We start from the raw sequence: 21,236 nt of genomic DNA, 5'->3' as shown, positions 1-21,236 counted from the left end.
CCGAGCCCCTTCCCTCGGGAACCCTCTGCCTGCCACGGCCTCTTGGAAGGCTGCCCGGTGGTCCTTGGGCAGAACCTCCCTCGATTTGGGGCTTCCAGGGGCATACATTTGGGGCCAGAATCCGGCAGAGGCAGTGCCATGTTCCTCTCGGTGGGTCCCGTCTGGTGGCGGTGTCATTTGTCCCGTGACAATGGATGCGCCGCCTGGAGCTCTTGGTTAGGTTGGTGTTGGCCAAGCGTCTCCATTGCAAAGTGGCTTCCTCCTCTGTCCGCAGTGAGTGAGTGTTTGGCAGGGAGAGGTGTGGAGACTTCCTCATCGCACCCCCACTGCTCCTTCTGGAAGGCGGCGACGGCTCTTAACTGCGCCAGCCCCTCTCCGGGGCATCGCCAAGCAGCGACTGTGCCGTCATCAGCAGACACTCCGTGGGAAGGAGAGCTGTTCTCCCTCCGCGCGCTCTCATTCGCTTTTTTAATCAGCGCATGCTCAGGCAGGTGCCCCTGTCTCGTTGAGTGGGGTCCACTCGGTTGCCGCCGTTGTTGGTGTGGGTGCTCCGTCCCCCATGGTTTGCCCACGAGCGCTCATCATGGCTCCCAGGAGTGGCTGTCGCTCCCCAGGCTCTCTGAAGACCATCCTGCCTTCCAGGCGCCACGGCCCGCCCTGGGCTCCTGTTGGACTCCGGCCATGGACTCCAGCATTTCTCCGGCTCCTCTTAGAGGAGAATGGTATTGAGAGCCAAGATGGCGGTGCGGGGTGTGCCTGCTGCCCACAGCTTTGTATATCTGTGTCTCTCATCCCGGCAGCCCGGAGTGCGCCCCGATGCTGTGCAGTCCCCCAACCTCACGGGATGCTTCGCAGGTGTCTCCGTCTGGACCTGCACCCTCCTCCTCACCGGGAGGCTGTGGGGCTGTCGGCTGCTGCTCCCTCTCCTCCCTCCTTGCCTTGGCTGCCGGGCAGCCCTGCGCTCGCACGTCTGGAATGGGCTGGGTTGTGTCCCCCACAAGTACGCGCTGAAGCCCTGCCCAATAGAGTCGTCTGTACGCAAAGGCTGTGTTCCTGGTAATTCTCTTCTTCCTGTAGACTAGCAGGCGAGACCCAAATAAGCCTGTTAGCAAGCCGATCTTACTCGTTCCATAGCAGGTGTTGGGACGCTACGCATTGCAGGCCAAAGATAGCCCCGTGCCGGTTTTTGTTTGGTGCATGAGCTAAAATGGTTGTTTAATTTTGAAATGATTAGGGAAAAAAATCAAAGGAAGAAGAGTATTTGGTCCCGTGGAAGTGACATGAAATGCAAATTTCATCTCCCGTAGGCGGTTTCAGCGGAGCGCAGCTACTCCTGAGCGCTTGTGTCCGTGCCGGCGACACCTCTTTCTGTGCTCCTCCGGTGGCAAAGCTGAGTGGTGGAGATAGAGACCGTGAGAGCCCTGGCGCCACGTCTGCTGTCCGGCTCTTTCCAGCCCTGGTCTAGCCTAGGCCCTCACACGGTGCCAACCTGGTGAGTGGGGAGGAGAGGGGCTGTCCCCCTCACAGGGCGCCTGGGAGGACCTCCCCGGGCAGGGCCGCTGCTGTGGGCCGAGAGGACGGCGCCGTTTGGCCCTCTGATTGGTGCATCCTGCAGGGGGCACGGCGCACCTGCTGCGGGCCAGGTCACGGGCACGGAGCTGCCACTCTGGGCTTTCGGGTCTCGAGAGGGGGATGCAGATGCACACACCTCTCCCCTGTGTCCCCAGAGACCTCACCCAGAGGGGACACTCATGGAGGCCAGAGACATCCCCCCGGGGGCCAGAGGGGCACCCACAGGGAAGGTGCCCCCTGGAGCTGGGGCTCGGGGTTGAGGAGTGTCTTGTGGGGCAGAGGAAGAGTAACATCCTGGCAGCCTCCCGGAGGTGGTGGCTTCTGCCTGCAGACTCGCTGTCCCCAGGATCTACTCGCTGGCCTCAGCAGGGCAGCAGCCAGTGCAGAGGACTAGGCCCAACGCCCTCCAAGGCCACAGCCACTGAGCGGCGGGGGTGGGGTCGTTGCTACCTCTTTCGGCCTCGGTAAGGGGTCTCAGGAGCAAATGTGGGTCCTAGGCCTTCTGTCCCCTTCCTCCTCATGTCCACTCCAGCTCCGGGGACTTCGGGGAGGTGAACGGAGGAGGCCCAGTGTGGCCTCCTGCCCGGAGGGAAGTTGGTAAGACTTGGCCTGGCCTCTGCCCGCCCGGGCCCTCTGCAGGACCTCCCGCACACGCCACGTCCTAGCAGAGCCGCCTGGCCTTCTGTCTCCCTCGCGAGGCTGGCAGCCGGTGGGGGGCAGGGAGCACGCACTTACTCCTCCTCCCCAGCCCTACGGGGCTGCAGGGGGCCTCGCGTGCGGCCGCTGACAGGAGGGGACGGGGGCTGCGTCGAGTGGGAACAGTGAAGGCATCAAAAGATGACCGTGGCGGCTGCTCCGCGCTGATCTCAAACCGCCCGATTTTCCTGACAGTCGTTTCGGCCAGGTACCGCGTTATCTGCAATCTGACTTATTTTTCTTCACTTTCCTGGTATCTAAGTGGACTTCCGCCGTCTCTCTTGAGCAACTGCAGCCAACAAAACCTCGCTTCGTTATCTGCCCGGCGTGGCTGCCCCGGCCTCGGTCTTTCCATAAACAACGGCCTTCCGGCCCCTGGCCCCTCTGCCAATTTCCGTTCACTCGGCTTCCACCGTTCCCCACCCGTGCCTCCGGCCAGGCCCCAGCCAGGCCCCAGCCAGGCCCTCGTCCGTGTCCAGAGCTTCCGCCCGGTGCCTCCGCCCCAGCTCCCTCAGCCCCCTTCCCTTGCTCTCAGGGCTGCCACGTTGCACAACTCTGGGGGGCGCCGTTCAGGATGGGGAGTGGCGTCTCCTGAGATGCCCATCTCCCTGAACCAGCCTTCGTCCCGAGCCCGCCCAGAGCTCGTCTTTCCCAGGCCATGCACCGTCAGCTCCCACTTGTCTGGCCTATGTGTTCAAACCCCAGCCAGTCTGCAGCTGCCTTTATTTACTTATTTTTTAAAAGATTTATTTATTTATTCAAAAGGTGGAGCTACAAAGAGGCAGAGGTAGAGACAGGGAGGGAGGTCTTCCACCTGCTGGTTCACTCCCCAAATGACCGCAACGTCTGGAGCCGAGCTGATCCAAAGCCAGGAGCCAGGAGCTTCTTCCTGGTCTCCCACGTGGGTGCAGGGGCCCAAGGCCTTGGGCCATCTTCTACTGCTTTCCCAGGCCACAGCAGAGAGCTGGATCAGAAGTGGAGCAGCCAGGATCCGAACCAGTGCCCAAATGGGATGCCGGCACAGCAGGCAGTGGCTTTACCTGCTGTGCCACAGCACCAGTCCCTACTTTTTTTTTTTTTTTAAGATTTATTTTATTTATTTGAAAGGCAGAGTTACAGAGAGTAAGGGGGAAGAAAGAGAGAGAGAGAGAGAAAGAGAGAGATATCTTTCATTCACTGGTTCATTCCCCAGGCGACTGCGATGACTGGTGTTGGGCCAGCCAGAAACCAGGAGCCTGGAGCTCCATCTAGTTCTCCCACACGGGTGCTGGGGCCCAAACACTTGCGCCACCTTCTACTGCTTTCCCAGGTGTGTTAGCAGGGAGCTGGATGGGAAGTGGAGCAGCCGGGACTCAAACAGGCGCCCCTGTGGGTGCTGGTGTTGTAGATGGAGGCTTAACTACTACACCCAGCGCCAGCCCCGGCACCCAGTCTTGAAGTGCCGACAGGTTTCTGGGCAAGAATGCCAATCCCCCAGCACTGTCCGTGCCAGGTCACCCGGGGGCTCCTCTGCTGCGCTCCCACCAGGCTTCACAAGACCCCTGTTCAGGGGCAGGCACTGGGGGCCACAGGGAGGTCACCCTGGGGGCGTCCGCTTCCCACACTGGAGAGCCTAGTTGGTCAGTGTGAGTGCCCAGGACACACGTCCCCTTGCCAGGGACCGGCTCAGGAAGGCGTGGGGGGAGGGGGCAAGTGACGGTTTGGCCACTGAGACACGAAGGGACCCCTCCCTGCCAGGAAAGCTGTCACTTTGGCCTCTGCACAATTCCTGTGCGATGGGTGACCCCTGGAGCCACTGCCGATATTCTCACTGCACTCCGCGCTGCCAGAGTGGAAACAGGCAGGGCCCAGGCTCCCTACAGGGCCCTGCATGGAACGGCTCTGGCCAGTGCCAAGAGCCAAGGTCAAGGCTCGGGCCCTGTGCAGGCGGGCATGGACGTGAATCCGCCTTCTGATGCGATCCCTGGGTAAGGGCGAACCCGTTACGCCACCAGCAGCCCCGCTGAAACCACAGGCGGCCTCGCCTCGACCCGCTGTGTGTGTGAGTTTTCTCGGAAGAGGGTCGCTTCCCTGCACGGTGTGGGCGGCCTCGGCAGAGACCTTAGGCTCTGCAGGTGCTGGTCCTCAGGGTGTCCCAGGGTTAGGGCCTCATTTGGTCGTCTTTAACCACGCAGGGTCTGACCTCTGCACAGTCCCATGTGCCCACTTCACTTGAACTCCTCCTGAGACGCCTGAAATGAGCTTCTTAACTCCTCGAAGCTTTTCCTTCCTCTCGTGCCACAGGCCGCCCCCCCCCCAGGTGACCCCCGTTAGCTGTTTGCAATGTGGTACTCACATCGGAGCTTCGCTGTGGCCCCCAGGCCTCCAGCGGTTCTGCCCACCAGCAGCCGCGTGTGAAATGCTACTGTGTTTCCCTTGGGCTCCCCAAAAAGCCCATGAGCTGGGAACTTAATCCCCAAGGTCGAGGGTGAATGGTATTTGGAGGCTGGGTTTCTGCAAGGCAAATCCGCCCTGGTGAGGTCAGGAGGGTGAGGCCCCTACCGTGGCTTTAGCCAGAGGGCCTCCTCCGACAACAGCACCATGCACTTGGACTTGCCAGCCTCAGCACCGGGATCCAGGTGAACCTGCCTTCTTCACGGGGCTCCCAGTGCACGCTAAGTCGCTTAGCAACAGAAGGAGGACTGAGACCTGAGTTCCGTGGGCTGACCACTGGCCGGTGTCCACCCAAGGAACGGTTTCTTAAAAGTCCAATGTGTTTGGCACTTCCCCTGCAATTCTGTCCGTTCCGTTTCCCTAATCTTGAAGAGACTTGAGTATCCGAAGTTTTTCGTGCCTTTGGTTATCTCGTGTGCCGTCTCATCTGACCGGAAAGAAGCTGGGAAGTAGCAGCTCTGACCGTCATTCTCCTCCCAACGAAAGGCAGTGCGCTCTTCCCGTCCTGCGGGCAGCGCCAGCATTCTCAGGAGGAGCGCTCCGCTCCGGGGGAAGGGCCCCCTTTCCCCTGATCGGCTGGGCTGCAGCTGGGAGCCGGGTCGTACCCTGCCAGGTGGGTGCATCAAAGCCTTCCTGCCACTCGCTGTGATGTCAACCCAGACAACCATGCAAGAGTTTTTCTCCCCGGGGCCGGCGCTGTGGTGTAGTGGGTAAAGCCGCCACCTGTGAGGCTGGCATCCCATATGGGCACTAGTTTGAGTCCTGGCTGCTCCACTTCCGGTCCAGATCTCTGCTGATGCGCCTGGGAAAACAGTGGAAGATGGCCCAAGTGGGAGGCCTGGAAGACGCTCCTGGCTCCTGGCTTTGGCCTGGCTCAGCCCTGGTCGTTGTGACCATTTGGGGAGTGAACCAGCGGCTGGACGACCTCTCTCTCTGGCTCTCTCTAATTCTGCCTTTCAAATACATAAAATAAATCTTTTTTTTTTTTTTTAAGAAAAACTTCCTCCCCAAGGACAGAGCTACAACACCTGTTGTCTTTTGAGGGCGGAACCAAGGTGAAGGGGATCCTGGGAGCCGACCACGAGGTCTGAGTCCAGAGGGAAGTGGGAGGCTCTGAGCATCCGAGCAGCGCTGAGACAGACAGCTCTCCAGGGAGAAACTTCTGGAAAATTCTTTCTGAGCGATGGGCTGCTTCCCACGGTCCCTGGGCAGGAGGCGGGAGCTGAGGGACTTCAGGCAGTTGCAGGGCCACCCAGCTAACGCCAGTGCCCGGGAAAGCAGGGGCGGGTGGGGAGCCCAGGTGACAGGTAACGGAACAGCATGGAAGGGGACAGGGAGTCTGCAGTCTGGGGCCGGGGGACCGAGGTGTCCAAAGCCAGGCCTGTCCCAGGGAGGAGAACCAAAGCCCGAGGTGACCAGGGAGACGGCTGTGGTCCTGCAGACTCCCTGCTGTCGTAGGTCAGGGCTGAGGGTGGAGCAGAGCTGCCAGCTTGGGGAGGGGCCCGGGGGCTCAGCCACTGGGAGAGAAGGACCTGCCCTGAGAACGCTGCCCGGGGGTGACCCTGGGAGGCCAGAGAGCCCGCAAGTGTGGTAGTGGGGGGGGGGTGAGCACTGGGCCCAGAGAAGGCAGGCTGGGCTATAGCTCAGTCCTGGTGGGGGGCGCTGGCAGAGGAGAGGGGTGGCCGGGGCTCAAGGCCCCTGTGTCCCCATCCTGGGACTCCCCACTGCTCCCCGCAGCGGGTGGGGGGCGCGCCCGCGGTGCACGAGGCGCTGACTCTGTGCCGGGGGCCTCCAGGAGCGCTGCGTCTCCCCACACTGTGGTTTTGGCCGCATCGCTAGCGTGCGCTTGCTCACGCTCCCTCTTGCACAATTTGATTCCTTCGAACCGATAGCTGCTTGAGCACGTCAGAGGGAGTGGGGAGTTCATGGCGGCGGGTGACTGGTGGGGGTGTAGGTGGGCAAACCAGCCAGAGGCCGGACGTCTGCAGGTGACAGGGCCCGGGGAGGCTGCAGAGGAGGGGTCCCTGCCCTGGGAACTTGACCTCCAGCCCTGCATCCTCCTGTCAGCCCAGCATGCAGCTGCACCTCCTATGGGTTCTAGAAACTCCCGGAGCCACCTGCCTGTCGTCAAGGGGCCCCTGCTGCAGCCTTCACGGGGACAGGACGCTTCCCGGCACCCCTGGCGGCATTGTGCCTTCTTAGGGAGCTGTGAGCCCCCCGGACAAGGGGGCATCAGACAGGGCTGCTACCGGCAGGAGCTCACACAGACTCGGGTCCGTGTGCCCGGCCCTTGCCTTGCACAGAGCAATTGGGGTGCCCAGGGACGCCAACTCTGCTTCACGGCCTTGGAGGACACCTCCGGACCAACATTTCAGGGGGACGAACCCCACCCACCCCCAGTGCATCCAGGACTGGGGGCCCCTGGGGAGGACTTCACTCCCCACGTGGCATCAAACCATGACGAATGCAACGGAGCCCAGCTGGAACTGGTCACGCGCTCCCCAAGAGGCCATCGGTTCCTGGCCCTGTACACGGACCTCCCTGCTCACCACGGTGGCAGCTGGAAGCCTCCTGGGACATCGGTGGGGACCCAGGACTTCGCCCCAGAGCCCTCCGTCCCCACTCCCCGCCCCGCAGACCCCTGTCCGGCCCTTGGCCTTCCACGCCCTTCCTGCACCTCTGGGTGCTCATGGTCTAGCAAAGCCCCTCTCTGGTGTCAGCTCTGCCCTCCTGCCACGGGGCGCATTCTGCCCACCCCCCCCCAGGCCCCAGCTCCTGTGTTGCAGTCCCACCCTGCAGGTCCAGAGCTCGGGGCCTTGCTTGAGGACAGGTCTTTGCAGAGGAGTTGAGGGAATGTGAGGCCATGAGGTGGGCTGATGTCCTTACTGGGGGGAGAACCTTGGAGACACACACTCACACAGAGAGAGAGAGAGAGGGGAACTCTGTCAACATGGCCATGACCATCTACAGAGCCCTTGGGAGGAAGCACCCTGCTCACCCGGCCCTCTGTCTCTGTCTCTTTTTTCCACTTTGAAGCCACTTCTTTTGGGGCCAGCACTGTGATGTGGAAGGTTAAGCCTCTGCCTGCGGTGCCGGCTTCCCACGTGGGCTCCAGTCTGTGTCCCGGCTGCTCCTCTTCCGATCCAGCTCTCTGCTGCGGCCTGGGAAAGCAGAGGAAGATGGCCCAAGGCCTTGGGCCTCTGCACCCACGTGGGAGACCTGGCAAAAGCTCCTGGCTCCTGGTTTCAGATTGGCCCAACTCCGCCTGTTGTGGCCATTTGGGGAGTGAACCAGCAGATGGAAGACCTCTCTCTCTGTCTCTCCCTCTCTTTGTCTATAACTCTGCCTCTCAAATAAATAAATAAATTTTAAAAAGCCAGTCCTTTCCACCCCACCACCAGGCAGTGGGAGAAGCCCATGGCCTCTGGAGAGAGCTGCCTGGGGTTGATTTCTGGCCCAACCTCCTTGGCAAATCCTTGGGCAAATCTTTTTTTTTTTTTTTTTTTTTTTTTTGACAGGCAGAGTTAGACAGTGAGAAAGAGAAGAGATAAAGGTCTTCCTTTTTCCGTTGGTTCACCCACCAAGTGGCCGCTATGGCCGGCACATTGTGGCCAGCGTTCTGTGCCGATCTGAAGCCAGGAGCCATGTGCTTCTCCTGTTCTCCCATGCGGGTGCAGGGCCCAAGGACTTGAGCCATCCTCCACTGCCTTCCCTGGCGACAGCAGAGAGCTGGACTAGAAGAGGAGCAAACAGGACAGAATCTGGCGCCCCAACCGGGACTAGAACCTGGGGTGCCGACGCCGCAGGTGGAGGATTAGCCTAGTGAGCCGTGGCGCTGGCCTGGGCAAATCTTTTAACTTCTCTGTGTGCTGATGTCTTTGACTATGAGATGAGTATAATACTAGCAGCCACCTCACGGGGTGTTCTGAGGACTAAATGTGTAGAAATACACAAGGAGATAGGCGGCACATAGTACACTCACGGTAGATGACTTTATCACTCTGCTGGGGATGAGAGTTGAACTTGGCATCTCGAGAAGACGGGAGCAGAGGGAGAGAGAGCAGGGTCCAGAGGCTTGTTCCCTTGAGGACCGAACATTCCAGGAGTAAAGTTCACCCTGGAAGACCCAGGGCTTCATCTCTGCCCATGACCACACAGTAGATAGAACTGATAATCATTGAGTGTGGCAGTGTGGGTGCACTCCACGGGCAGGAATCACAGTAGTTATTTGACCAGAGAGAACTTCACATACAGATTTGTTCACGGGGCCAGCGCTGTGGTTTAGTGGAAGATGGCCCAAGTCCCTGGGCCCCTGCACCCACGTGAGAGACCCGGAGGAAGCTCCTGGCTCCTGGCTTCGGATCAGCTCAGCTCTGGCCATTGCAGCCATCTGGGGAGTGAACCAGCAGGTGGAAGACCTTTCTGTCTGTCTCTCCCTCTCTGTTGGTAACTCTGCCTCTCAGTTAAATAAACAAATCTTTAATTGCAAGAAGCAGCCACCTCCCCCCTGGGCTGGGGGAACAAAGGGAAGAGGTTGGAATTGTAAGGCCTTAAGGGACCGAGACAGGGACCCCATAATGGTAAACCTGGCTCTCTGCAGTGGGGATGCCGTCCCGCTGGTGCTGGAATGTGGGGTGGTGGTCCTGGGGGTACTGTCAGCCTCGCTCGCCAGTGTTGGAGACGCTGCAATAGCCCAGCTGCTGCCACGGGGAAGAAACATCACTGCTGCGTGAAGCAGCCGGGCTGGGCCTGCCATGGCCACGGCCATGGTCACGGTCATGGTCATGACTACAGCCGCAGGCGGAGCCACAGCCATGGCTGCAGCCACAGCCACAGGCAGCTGGGAGCCGGTCCCTTCTACCTTGCAGCTTGCAGCTTGCTTCTAGCTCCCTTTGGGGGGCAGGGGTGGAGGGTGACCGGGAACCAGCTGGCCACTGTGGTTGGGGAGTCCCAGGCCCAGCCTCCTAAACGGGCGGGGTAGGGAGGAATGGGTTTGGAGCTGAGACACAGTCTCCCTGATAACGGGCGCAGGAAAGTTAGTTATGTGCAAAGAAGATAAGGAACTGGGCTGGTGAATCGGGAAGAGGCTGGGTTGTCCAGAAAAGGGCTGGATTTCTGTGGCCAAACTGACCAGGGGGTTCCCTGGGCTCCTTTGTCTGGAGCGTTCTGAGAGCCCCTGAGTGGCGCCCTTCCAGAATTCAGGAAGCAGATGGTCCCAAAGCCCCCGTGTGCCCACAGAGAGGGGAGAAACCACCTACCAAGGCAGAGAGAAAGCGGTGAACGGAGAGCAGAGGTGTGCAGGACGCGGGCTGCACCAGAGCTGGGTCCCTGCCTGACGGCAGCTGGAGAAAAAACAGAGGGAGAGCAGTTCAGAGGAGGAAACGCAGCAGGCCAAGAAATGTGCAAAAGTGTTTTTTTTTTAAAGTATGTATTTATCTAAAAGTCAGAATTACGGAAAGAGAGGGAGTGACACAGAGAGATCCAACTGCTGGTTCACTCCCCAAATGGCCACAATGGCCGGAGCAGGGCCAAGCTGAAGCCAGGAGCCAGGAGCTTCTTCCAAGTCTCCCACACAGGGGCGGGACTTGGGCCATCTTCTACTGCTTTCCCAGGCCATAGCTGGATCAGGAGCGGAGCAGCCGGGACTTGAACTCGTGTCCATATAGGATGCCGGCAATGCAGATGGCGGCTTAATCTACCGTGCCATAGTACCAGCCCTGCATAGAAGTGTTGGACTGCGTGAACAGGAAACGGCACTGTGGGGCAGTCTCGGGGTCCCTTTCTACGTCAGGTACGGGAAGGTTTGCTCTTCTGTGCTCGACTTTGACGCACTCAGCTCATGTTGCTTTGGTATCGGGTGCCCCACTCCCTCTTCTTGCACACACAGGCACACAGATGCACAAATACAAACACACAAACACACAAGCACACACACCAATGCACGCACACACCAACACACATACATGCAGTGACATGCACACACAACCATACATACACACGCATGCACATACATACACAAACACATAGGCACACAAGGCACTCACATGCACATGCACACACACCAACACACATACACACATGTGTGCACTGACACGCACATACAATCATACATGCACACACATACATGCACACAAGGCACTCACATGCACATGCACACACCAACACACCTGGACACATACGTGTGTGCACACAGGCACTCACATGCACACACATGCATGCACACAGGAACATGCGCGTGCTGTCACTAACGCTCATCTGCAGAGGTTCACGACTGGCTCCCAGGTGCCCAGTTCCTGAGTTGCCAGATGTGAGCACCTGCCACCCAAAAGGACTCCCAGGGAGCCCACGCTCCGAGCAGGAAGGTCACGGGCCCAGACCCAACCACCCGAGAGTCCCAGCTGCCCCTGGCTGGACATTCATTTCAGTGCCCACTGCTGAGCAAGCCCATCCTGCCCTGTGGGAAAGCTGCCGAGTTCTCGTAAGCAGCCTGCGAGGGGCCGCCCACAGCTTGCGAAAATCCGCTGCACAGTCATGACCACGGTGTCTGCAGTTCCCAGAAGGACCTGCGTCTGTGACCCCCTGCAGCCTCCGCCAGTGCCCACTGCACACCCCTGCCCTGCTGTGCCACCGCCGCCATTTCCAACAGCTCAGCGTTTCTTGTCAAAGCTTGGGGACTTCGTTAATCACCTCCTTTTGGCTAAATCTGCATTTACTGAGTGTGCAGCGTGCCAGGCAAGGCACAAAGTCTGTTTCCTTATTTCTTACAAAAACTCTGAGACAGCGACGCACTGTTATCCCCAGCGCCTTTCACAGAGGCAGAGACAGCGCCTCTTCCCCGGGTTATCGGCTAGGAAGTGGTGGAGACAGAACCCGGGCTGGCTCCTCTGCCTCCCTTCCCTTCAGAGCAGCACCCCCCTACCCCGGGGGCAGCCGCCTGCCCTTCCTTGGAGCAGGAGGCGCCCCCTCCCCCACTCCCCTGCCCAGCTGTGCCCTTAGGTCCTGTTCCTCATTGGCCCTAAGGACGAGCCTCCAAACCACAGATCTCGAAGCACCTGCTGCCCCTGTTCGCACAGCAATCACACGTTAACCAGAAGTGCCGAGGCGGAAAGTCCCGAAATTCTCAGCCTGGGCAGAGAGCTCCCTCCCGACAACAGCGCTGGCCTTGACCTTCTCCCTTGGCCTTTTTTCCCCAAGGAAGGTGCCCCAGGCCACAGCCTCCCCCTCCTGTGACTTTCAGGAAAAGCCTGTTTGCTTACGTGGGCCAGCAGAGCAGAAAAACAAATCGAGGTCATGTTCACCCATCCATTGCCTGTTGAAACCTTGGTTACTGCAAAACCCAGAGGTCACTCCCCTGGGGAATTCTCTGCATCCTCCAAGCCCCACCTCCCGCCTCCCCCGCCCCGACACTGAACCCAGCAAAGAGACCCTTAGCAGGAGAGAGTGGGACGCTCTCTTGGCATAATGGACCAAAATGATTACGTCAGGCCAGTGCTGTGGCATAGTGGGTTAAGCTGCTACCTGCAGTGCCGGCATCCTATATGGGAGCTGGTTTGAGTCCCAGCTGCTCCACTTCCGATCCAGCTCTCTGCTGTGGCCTGGGAAAGCAGTGGAAGATGGCCCAAGTCCTTGGGCCCCTTCACCTGCGTGGGAGACCTGGAAGAAGCTCCTGGTTCCTGGCTTCGGATTGGCACAGCTCCAGCTATTGCAGCCAATTGGGGAGTGAACCAGTGGATGGAAGCCCTTTCTCTCTGCCTCTGCTTCTCTGTAACTCTGCCTTTCAAATAGAAAAATAAATAAATAAATAAATTACATCACACATAAGGAGGCCAGTGTCCTGAGAACTGTAGGCTGGGAATCTTCCACTGAAACTGATGTTTAAACTTTTAATCTATCTGATGTCTTCCCTATCGTATTTTTTAAAAGATTATTTATTTATTTATTCGACAGATAGAATTAGACAGTGAGAGAAAGACAGAGAGAAAGGTCTTCCTTCTGTTGGTTCACCCCATAAATGGCTGCCACGGCCAGCGCTGTGCCGATTCGAAACCAAGAGTCAGGTGCTTCCTCCTGGTCTCCCATGCGGGTGCAGGGCCCAAGCGCCTGGGCCATCCTCCACTGCACTCCCGGGTCACAGCAGAGAGTTGGACTGGAAGAGGAGCAACCGGGACAGGACCGGCGCCCATATGGTATGCTGGCGCCGCAAGCGGAGGATTAACCAAGTGAGCCACGGTGCCACCCCCCCATTCTATTTGAGACCCACAAAAAGAATGTATGCAACGCGTGTGTGAGCCAGAGGGTGTTATCACCAAACAGCTGGGCCCCCCCCCCCCCGACTACTGGGTACGTGCAGCAGTCACTGACCACTCCTATGCACCTGCGTCTCCCTCCGTCTTGAAGTTTGAGTTTGCTGCTTTGGGTCCATAGCAGTTGGCTTTAGGAAAATGAACCGCATCTTCTGTAACTGGCTTTTTTTTTTTTTTCAATTGTCTCTAAGAACTGTCTGTGCACCACTGTGCACTGGGCCCCACATGACCGTGCTGTCCTGGGGACTGGCCTTTGGGTTGCTCACGTCCATTGGTGACCATTTTGCAGAGTGGCCATGAATGCTCTTGCCTGTGCCTCCAGATGGCACCCTGGAGGGCATTGCTGGGTTCTAAAGGATGCTAGCTCTGCACACCAGTCACAACCCATCTTGCAAATGTGCACACCAGTCACAACCCATCTTGCAAATGTGCACACCAATCACAACCCATCTTGCAAATGTGCACACCAATCACAAACGATCTTGCAAACAGGTGGAACTGAATCTGGGTTCCCCAGCGTTGTGTGTCTTTGGTGTCCATTTGCTTTCTCCTGTGTCATGGTTTTGCCCATCGTTTCTGTAGCTGCCTGGATTTTTCGGGCTGATTCGTGGTGATTCTTCATACATTCTGGATACTAATCTTTCCTCAGTCAGATGATGCTTTGCCAGTGTCTTCTAGCTCGGGGCCCACCCTTTGTCTTTTGATGAAACGCATGTCTTAAGCTTAACATAGTCAGATGGATCAGGTCTACTCATTTTTGTTCTATTAAAGGAATCCTCTACCTCGGGGTCGGGCAGGTGGCACCCTGTGCTCATCAGCCTCTCACAGTCTGCCTTTCCTTTGTGCAACTGAAGGTGTGCAGCACGGCTTTGTGCAATGGTTCGCGTCAAGAATCTCATCCCAGCTGATCTGTGCTCTGTGTGATCCAGCAGTTTGCCCGAGCGACAGTCTTGACTTCTCCTTTCTCGCACTGCCCTGCGCAGCCACCTGTGCCGTACATCTGACAGCACCGGGGGTGGGGGGGGTGCGGCGTATCCGGGCTCTCCACTCTGTCCCACTGCTCCCTTGCTGGGCCCTCAGCCAGCAGCACGCTGCTCTCCTCCAGTGCTTTGCCCATTCGTGAGCCTGGGTTGTCCTCCCTTTGGTTGCCAATGTTTACTAACCTGTCAGCTAAGATTTATGATTTTATACACACAGATCCTGCACGCCTTTAGTCAGAGTAATTCCCAAACACTTTAAAGATTTTGTTGATGCTGTCAATGACATTTTTTTCAATTTTTTTTTAATTTTTTTTATTTTTTGACAGGCAGAGTGGACAGTGAGAGAGAGAGACAGAGAGAAAGGTCTTCCTTTGCCGTTGGTTCACCCTCCAATGGCCGCCGCGGCCGGCGCACCGCACTGATCCGATGGCAGGAGCCAGGAGCCAGGTGCTTTTCCTGGTCTCCCATGGGGTGCAGGACCCAAGCACTTGGGCCATCCTCCACTGCACTCCCTGGCCACAGCAGAGAGCTGGCCTGGAAGAGGGGCAACCGGGACAGAATCCGGCGCCCCGACCGGGACTAGAACCCGGTGTGCCGGCGCCGCTAGGCGGAGGATTAGCCTAGTGAGCCGCGGCGCCGGCCGACATTTTAAAAAAAATTCTCAAATCGCAAGCTGTGACCACACAGCAGGTCCATTGAGGGCAGGGCATTGGGCACAGAGCTGCTAGGAGTGCTCCCGGCCCGTATCCACGCAGGTTCACACCCCCGTCCCGAACCGCGTCAAGTGTGGGCGATGGCAGGTGCACACTGCCTTTGTGCCCCCCTCCCCGGAAGGCCATGCTGGGCTGACCACTCCACGGGGACCACATGAATGACATTGGCCACTCCTGCCTGCCTCCTGCCTGCAAAAGGGACCGGCACTGTAGGCTACACTTCCTACTAAAAATGACATTCACTGTGGTTTTTCCCCGCAACAGAGGTGATCGGATTCAAGATGTCTTCTATTCCTAGTGCGTGAAGAGGTGTGGAGTGTTTGTGTGTGTGTGTGTGATAGGAGAGAGAGAGAGAGAGAGAGAGAGAGAGAGAGAGAGAGGTGTACACGTGTGTGGTTTAAATTACAAATGGGTCCTGGATTGTATCAAGTGGTCCCCCCGCCATCTGCTGGGACAACCCCGTTTTTCTCCTATACCCTCTTATGCAGGTGCATACTAGTCACACACTGAAATGCTAAGCCTGCCTTGAGTGCCTGGCTAAACCTCACACAGGCCCTTGTGTTGTCTGTCTCTTTTTGTATGCTGCCCCACTTCATTTGCCAAAGTTTCTGTCCACCTGCGTGTGCGCAGTCAGCTTGTGCTCTCTGCTGCGTGAATTCCCATGTCTGGGCACTGGTGCAGTCTGAATGGAACCCGCGGCGGCGGCAGTGCCGGGAGGCAGGGCGTCCCAGGAGGCGGAGTGTCCGGGAGGCAGGGTATCCGGGAGGTGGGGTGTCTGGGAGGCGGCAGCGTTGGGAGTTGGGGTGTCCGGGAAGCAGGGTGTCCCAGGAGGCAGGGTGTCTGGGAGTTGGGGTATCTGGGAGGCTGCAGCGTTGGGAGTTGGGGTGTCTGGGAAGCAGGGTGTCCCAGGAGGCAGGGTGTCTGGGAGTTGGGGTGTCTGGGAAGTGGCAGTGTTGGGAGATGGGGTGACCGGGAGGTGGAGTGTCCGGGAGTCGGGGTGTCCAGGAGTCAGGGTGTCCGGGTGTCGCGAGCGCCTACTGTCATGCAGCTCAACAGTAGCAAGTGCGACGTACGACTTGTCAGTCACGGGGAAGAAAGGAACACCAGGACACAAGACTGTCTTTCCAATGAGAGATTTTTTTTTGGACAGGCAGAGTGGACAGTGAGAGAGAGACACAGAGAGAAAGGTCTTCCTTTGCCGTTGGTTCACCCTCCAATGGCTGCCGCGGCCGGCGCACCGCGCTGATCCGAATATTGCTTGCACACCAGGGGTTTTTATCACACTACTCATCAGCATGCTCACTGAGGTCAATACACTTACCAGTACCAATACACTTATCCATCTATACTACTGAATACACTTATAAATCTATACTACTGAATACACTTATCAATCTATACTATTGAATATACCTAGCAATAAAGTTACCACCACTACTTAATGTGACTTAACTACTTAACTTAGCTACTTAGCTTAATCACCTAACAACATAATTACTTTACACTTATCAATATCACTAATATCACTATCAATAATATCACTTATCATAACTTACAGCTAACTTAACACACTTATTGAATTACTTAGCTTAACATAACTACTTATCTTAATATATATACCTAATCTTAATAATATCACTTATTGGCCAGAAAATCAATATTCTTATACCATAAGTCACAACAAACACTATTAAAATAATCTTAAGTACTATCACAATGAATAGTACAAGGACAAAAAAGATTCAATGCACAACATTGGTTTGCTACGTATCTAGGCTCGCATCACGGTCACGAATGTGTTTCTCCTGCAGGGAGTGTCCAGAGTTCAATGTCCCAGCAGGGACGGAACTCGGATCAGTCACTCAGAGGCAGGAAGTCGTGGGAAGGCTGTCCCTCTGGGCAGTAGGCTCAAAGTTCCCAGGCGGACGGCCAGGCGAGAAGTTGGAGAGGTCCCCTGCTGAGAGGCCTGGTCCGGCTCTGCGGTCAGGTCTGGCAGTAAGCTGATAAGGGGTCCAGGCCAGGCGGAGAGGCGGCGTCTCGGCTGGAGTTTTGATCCTGTCGTTGCCTTGTGCCATGTAGCAAAAGCTAGCGGGCTGGCTCTTCGGCTCCAAGTGCAAGGAGATCCAGAGGTTCGCACACACAGGGCCCACACACACACACACAGAGACACACAGACACACAGACACACAGACAGTGGGGTTACAGCTCAGGGACAGCTCTGCAGGTCGGCTTGTGCCGCCATCTGCTCCGTGCAGAGTAGCGGCTGCCTCTTCAGCTCCGGATGTGTGGAGATCCAGAGGTTCACACACGCCGGGCCATGATCCCCGAGAGGATGGAGAGTGGAGCAAGGGCTCCCTTTTATCCTCATTTTCCGGCAGTTCTCCAGCTGCCATCCTCGACTTGTCCAATCAATGCTGGTTCCTCCTTGCTTACAGCTGAAAAGTCCAGTCAACACTGTCCCCGCCCTACTTATGCTTGAACGGTCCAGTCAGCGTGGGCAGGAGGGTACTGCCCGTGGTGCACTGTTATCGGACTGACCAGCGATGTCTCTTGGTGTGAGTAGGAGCGTCTCCCTCGCAGCCGTTAGGCATCGCCTCGGCTCCTGACTTAGAACTCCACTTGACTTTTCTTCTGTGGCGAGTGGGGACTTTCCAGTGTCTCACTGTGGAGCTACCACAGTTCATCTCCTTTCCAGGTAAGCGGTGATCCGTGGCTCTTTTAAGACTCCTGTGGGATTCTCCACACAGGGAGGCAGGGTGTCCCGGAGGCGGGATGTCTGGGAGGCGGCAGTGTTGGGAAGTGGGGTGTCCAGGAGTCGGGGTGTCCAGGAGGTGGGGTGTCCGGGAGGCAGGGTGTCCTGGGAGGTGGGGTGTCTGGGAGGCGGGTGTCCCAGAGGCGGGGTGTCCTGGGAGGCGGGGTGTCTGGGAGGCGGGGAGTCTGGGAGGCGGGGAGTCCGGGAGGCAGGGTGTCCTGGGAGGCGGGGTGTCCTGGGAGGCGGGGTGTCTGGGAGGTGGGGTGTCTGGGAGGCGGGTGTCCGGGAGGTGGGGTGTCCTGGGAGGTGGGGTGTCTGGGAGGCGGGTGTCCAGGAGGTGGGGTGTCTGGGAGGTGGGGTGTCTGGGAGGTGGGGTGTCTGGGAGGCGGGTGTCCAGGAGGTGGGGTGTCCTGGGAGGTGGGGTGTCTGGGAGGCGGGTGTCCGGGAGGTGGGGTGTCTGGGAGGTGGGGTGTCTGGGAGGCCGGGTGTCCTGGGAGGCGGGGTGCCCTGGGAGGCGGGGTGTCCGGGAGGCCGGGTGTCCTGGGAGGCGTGTAGCCCCTGATGGATTTAATGCTGTGGTCCAAAGTCTCTTGGGGAAGGACTCGCTGCCCTCTGTGCCCACCTCTCCATCCCGAGACCGTTCACGGCGCCAGCTTGGAAGCAGAGACGCTGAGTCCGGGCTCCGTGCTGGACTTCGGCCTCCAGAACTGGGGGCAGCAAATCTCCAATGCTTATCAACCGCCCAGGCTGTGTTTTTCTGTTCTTAAAGCACTGAACAGACTGACACAGGCTTCCAGGATGTTCTGTGTGGATGGAGGTACTTTACTGTCTTTTCTGGAAGGTGTCTATGTCATTAGCAGGATTTATTATTGAACGTTGGGTAGAATTTGCCATAAAACCGTCAGTGCCCAGTGAAAGAAGATTGTGTTTCGGTTGATTTGATAATTTAGGGGAAATTCAGGCTGTGAGTTTTTCTGATTTTCTTTTTAAATAAAATTATACTGTTCTCTTTGCTTAATCTAAATTTTAAAATGTAGTACACTAAGCTTTTGATGGCTGTTTCTTAAGCCAGCATCTTTTACATCTCTACTTTATCTGTAATTATGGTTTTTTCTCATTTCTAATCCTTTCCTTTTATCTTCCTCAATGTTGCTGGAGTCTTTCCAAAGAACCCATTTTGGGTTTTGTTGATTTTTTTTGGTTTGGTTAGATTTTTTTTCTTCTGTTTTTGTTGTTGTTGACACTGAGTTGTGTACTTTTCTTTTTTTTTTTTTCAAGATTTATTTATTTGAGAGGCAGAGTAACAGAGAGAGGGAGAGACAGAGAGAGAGAGAGGTCTTCCATCTGCTGGTTCACTCCGCAAATGGCCGCAATGGGTGGAGCTTGGCTGATCCGAAGCCAAGAGCCAGGAGCTTCTTCCGGGTCTCCCATGTGGGTGCAGGGGTCCAAGCACTCGGGCCATCCTCCACTGCCTTCCAAGGCCACAGCAGAGCAGGATCGGAAGAGGAGCAGCCGGGACACAAACTGGGGCCCGTGTGGGATGCGGCGCTGCAGGTGGAGGCTCAGCCCTTCGTGCGCATCTTCATGACTCCTTCTCTCCTTGTTCCTTTGTCTTCCTTTTGACTTCGCAGACTTAGCGCGTTCCCTTCCAGCTGTTTTTCCTTTTATGCACTATTGACTTTGTCACATCTGACAATTTGAGATGCTTTAAGAACACATTTCCAAAGGCTCAGAGGGGAAAATCATCCCTGAATTCGCAGAACGCTCACAACTGAATGGGACTCAGCTAAGCGGTGGCGCACAGCAGCGTGACTGTTTAAAAAGTCAGAGCCCTGGGGCCGGCACTATGGCGCAGTAGGTTAATCTCTGCCTGCGGTGCCGGCGTCCCATATGGGTGCTGGTTCGAGTCCCAAGCTGCCCCTCTTGCAACCCAGCTCTCTGCTATGGCCTGGGAAAGCAGTGCAAGATGGCCCAAGTCCTTGGGCCCCTGCACCCACATGGGAGACCCAGAAGAAGCTCCTGGCCCCTGGCTCCTGGCTCCAGATCAGCTTGGCTCCGGCCGTTGTGACCATTTGGGGAGTGAATCAATGGATGGAAGACCTCTCTCTCTCTCTTTCTCTCTCACTGTCTATAACTCTACCTCTCAAATAAATAAATAAAATCTTAAAAAAAAAAAAAAAGGCAGAGCCCTGAGGAGCTTCGTGTGCCGTTGAACAGAGATGTGGGTGGCCATGTTGGCCGGGGGGGGGGGGGGGGCAGGGGGCGGAGCACTCTCACCCAGCAGAGGGAACTGTGTGTGTACGGCCACGGTACAGCCACGGTGCCGCTGAGTGCACCTCACCTCACGGCCCTGTGAGCGAGATACTGTGGCGACCGGGTGCCAACAGAATTCACAAGACCTTAGATTTCGTAGGAACAATGTCTGAGGCCATCCCACCAAATGCCCCCCTTTAGAGCACAATGCCAGCAGAGAGGGAGGGCCCACGAAATGGACAGCGCGAGAGGCAGCGTCAGCCCTCTGTCCTGGACCTGCGATGAGCTGGGGATGCGGGGGCTGTGCCAGCGCCGTGCGCGTCTTTCAGTCCATCGCTGGCGCACTCTGTCCGGCACGTCGAGCCTGCATGGACGTGAGCCACGAGGACACTGCGGCTGACGGCAGTCCCCTCCTTCTTTGTCTCGGCACCGTGGAATCTGCCCTGGGATGAAGCACCGGCGTGGATGGCGCCAGATTCTATTTGCCCACCGCTCTCCCCCACCTGCTCTCTGCCTGCTGGATCAGGACAGCCCAACTTCGCATGACTTCCTGTTCAGCCTCGCAGTGGGGCGCCCCAGTCACGAGGGAGACGGGAAGGAGGGAGGGAGCGAGGAGGCGGGGCAGTTACCCCTCTGGTGCCCTCCCTGCGGGGTTACTTCCGCCGAGCGTGCCCACCCACTAAAGGTCACTGCCCCCACGACGCTCCCCTTCCAGGGTTCGTAGGCAGTGCCTCCTGGTGGCTCAGTGATTCTACCTCTGGGGTGTTGACCCATCCCGCACTTTTCCTGCGCGCTGCTGACAACTTTGCCAGTCGTCCCTTGAATTACCCCAACCCTGGGTGATGGAGGAGCCCTTCTTGGGTCATCCTAACCCGTGGAAGCCATATTTTCCCTCCTGGACATCTCATGCTGGGCCAGGAACAAGGCTCTCAAATGAAGAAAGCCGACACAAGCAATGGCCTTTCTTTTTTTTTTTTTTTTTAACATTTATTTATTTATTTATCTGAAAGTCAGAGTTACAGAGAGAGAGGAGAGGCAGAGAGAGAGAGAGAGAGAGAGGTCTTTCATCCACTGGTTCACTCCCCAATTGGCCGCAATGGCCGGAGCTGCACCAATTTGAAGCCAGGAGCCAGGAGCTTCCTCTGGATCTCCCACATGGGTGCAGGGGCCCAAGGACTTGGCAGGTGCGACGCATCCTCTACTGCTTTCCCAGGAACCAGTGGCCTTTCTAACGCCTTCCGCTCTGGGTCACAGCCCAGAGACTCGGATCTCTGCCTGAGAAAGCTCTTTTAATGGGGTGACTCCCCGTCACCTGCTACCCACCATGAACGCCAAGTTGCTAGAGGCCACTCATCACCCAATCCCAAACACACACCTCATCATCAGCCACATGTTTTCGACTGAGGACGCCACGTCACCATTAGGGTGGTGGCTGTGCATCGGCCCCTCTTACCCGTGTTTGCCAGCAGCTTGCCCACGGTGCTCAGCCACGGAGGAGCCCCAGTGAGCCACCTGCCTGCCGGGGCCCGCTCCG

The 21,236-nt window shown here is 57.3% G+C and overlaps 1 long non-coding RNA gene across 1 annotated transcript; it reads left to right on the top strand.

Moving 5' to 3' along the window:
- The first annotated feature begins 16,855 nt into the window (after nucleotides 1-16,855).
- LOC138844434 (uncharacterized) lies at nucleotides 16,856-18,464 on the top strand. The gene is made up of 2 exons (XR_011380277.1): nucleotides 16,856-17,392; nucleotides 18,036-18,464. It is a non-coding gene; the product is annotated as an uncharacterized lncRNA (long non-coding RNA).
- Nucleotides 18,465-21,236: the final 2,772 nt, after the last annotated feature.

This window comes from Oryctolagus cuniculus, chromosome 11 (genome assembly GCF_964237555.1).
Source record: "Oryctolagus cuniculus chromosome 11, mOryCun1.1, whole genome shotgun sequence".
Classification (NCBI taxonomy): Eukaryota; Metazoa; Chordata; class Mammalia; order Lagomorpha; family Leporidae; genus Oryctolagus; species Oryctolagus cuniculus.
Note: the sequence above shows the minus strand (reverse complement) of the source record. Positions and strands in the feature narration are given on the sequence as shown.